At 57.4% G+C, this 1727-nt stretch overlaps 1 protein-coding gene across 1 annotated transcript in view; it reads right to left on the reverse strand.

Annotated features, from left to right (window-relative positions):
* Nucleotides 1-1727, reverse strand: part of KIRREL3 (kin of IRRE like 3 (Drosophila)) — a gene marked incomplete at its 5' end in the record, with an annotated part of 44576 nt that overhangs the window by 1432 nt on the left and 41417 nt on the right. The gene's annotated exons all lie outside the window — the stretch shown is intronic.

Here is a 1727-nt window from a genome sequence, read left to right on the forward strand (position 1 = left end):
GCGGTGTCAGAGGTAGTGGCTGCTCAAATCTGGGTTTTTTCCCTCTGTTGAAGCCTAAAAAGGGCTGGACTGATGCAGCTGGTGAATTATTTCCACCTTACCCCAGCGAGCGTCGGGGCTGTGCCCCACCAGCCCAACCCAAACCCCCCAAAAATCTCCTTTTTTGATTTTTTTTTCCCTTTTTTCCCTCCTCAGCTGACCTTGACACCTCACCTCAAAAATCCCAGTTACATTCTGCTGCTTCCACGATGCCAAAATTAACCCAAAAGCCTTAATTTTATTCCCCTCTGCTGCTTTTGAGCCCTGGAGGCTTCACCCACCCCAAGCCAGGGCTGGACGGGCTGGAAAAGCTCCTTTAACTTTGATTTGAGCCCATTTTTAACTCCTTCCTGGCATAATCATCAACCGACTCCTCATCCACCTCTTCCCTCTCTTCCTGTATTGCTCGCACCGCCCCCAGCCCTGGTTCGGCACCGGCTCCGCGGCCACCGAATTGGCCCGAAGAGCCACTGATTTGCTGGGGTAAATCCAAGTGTCGCCGAGGATTAAATTCAGGGTGTTTTGGCCTCGTGGATTATTTTTTTTTTCTTTTTTGGCCCGGTGGGTTGGGGGGACTCGGGCATGTATTAAACCCAGCCACAGGGTGTTGGAGGGTTGGAGGAAAGAAGAAACGCCCCGGGCTCGGCTCGGGGGTCGGGGCTGGATCCGCTGATGGTCAAACTGGTGGTAAAAACCTCCTTAAAATTAAAATCATGGGTTTGACGGGGTGGTTTAATGGTTTTGTGGCACCTCCAGGAGTGGGGTGGTCCTGGCACCCTGGTGCTCCCTGAGGGGTCCCAGCCTCTCCCCAGGGCTGGCAGGATGCTGCCGATTTGGGTTTGGATTTGGAGGGCTGTGACCAGAGGCATGCCGGGCTTCCAGTGTGTCCCCATGCCCGTAGAGGGCACCGAGACCCCGCTTCGTGCCTCAGTTTCCCCTCTTCCAAAAGGCATCTGGCAGCTTGGTGGTTGCTGGGGCTGCGGTAGCACCGTGACGGCCGGGCTGCGGGTAGAAATGAGCTTCATGCTGACTTCCACCTCAGCTTTCGGGATTTCTGCTCCTCTTCCGTGGGGATCTGAGTGGAAAACTCTCCGGTGTTGAGCTGCAGCTTGGGAACAACCTGGGAACATCCCTTGGCGCAGCGGGGATGGGTTTCACGATGGGGCAGGGGAGGAAGGTTGTGCCATGCCGGCACATTGGAGGTCGCAGATGGCTGGAGAAGACCCAACGCACCAGAAACGCTCCGGTGTAGCGGTGACACTGCGCAGAGGCACCTCCTGAAGCGCGGCAGGAGCACATTGGGCGTGCTGGACCTCAGGGTGGTGTTCAACCATGAGGCCTCGGGACATGGGTGAGGGCACGGAGATCCCTCAGAGGACGCTGTCAAGGGTGGAGCCCGGGCTGGGAATCTCCTGAGAAGCTCAGGGGAGGCAGAGGAGGAAGCGGCTGGAGAAATAACGGTGGTACAGGAAGAGCAGGAACGTCTGGGGTTGAGGGTGGGGAGCAGGTGACCTCGCGAAGCTTCATCCATTGTTGGCGTTGCCCAACTGGGAGGATCTTACTGGGACCCTCCTTACTGGGAGGATCTGCTCCGCGCCCAGACCCTGGGCTGGAGGGTGGTGCTCACAGTGGCTGTTGGAAAAGTGAGGAGGGGGATGAGGGCGAGTGGCGGTGTCCTCTGAGGAGGG

The sequence above is a fragment of the Buceros rhinoceros genome, unplaced genomic scaffold (assembly GCF_000710305.1).
Source record: "Buceros rhinoceros silvestris isolate BGI_N320 unplaced genomic scaffold, ASM71030v1 scaffold15580, whole genome shotgun sequence".
NCBI lineage: Eukaryota > Metazoa > Chordata > Aves > Bucerotiformes > Bucerotidae > Buceros > Buceros rhinoceros.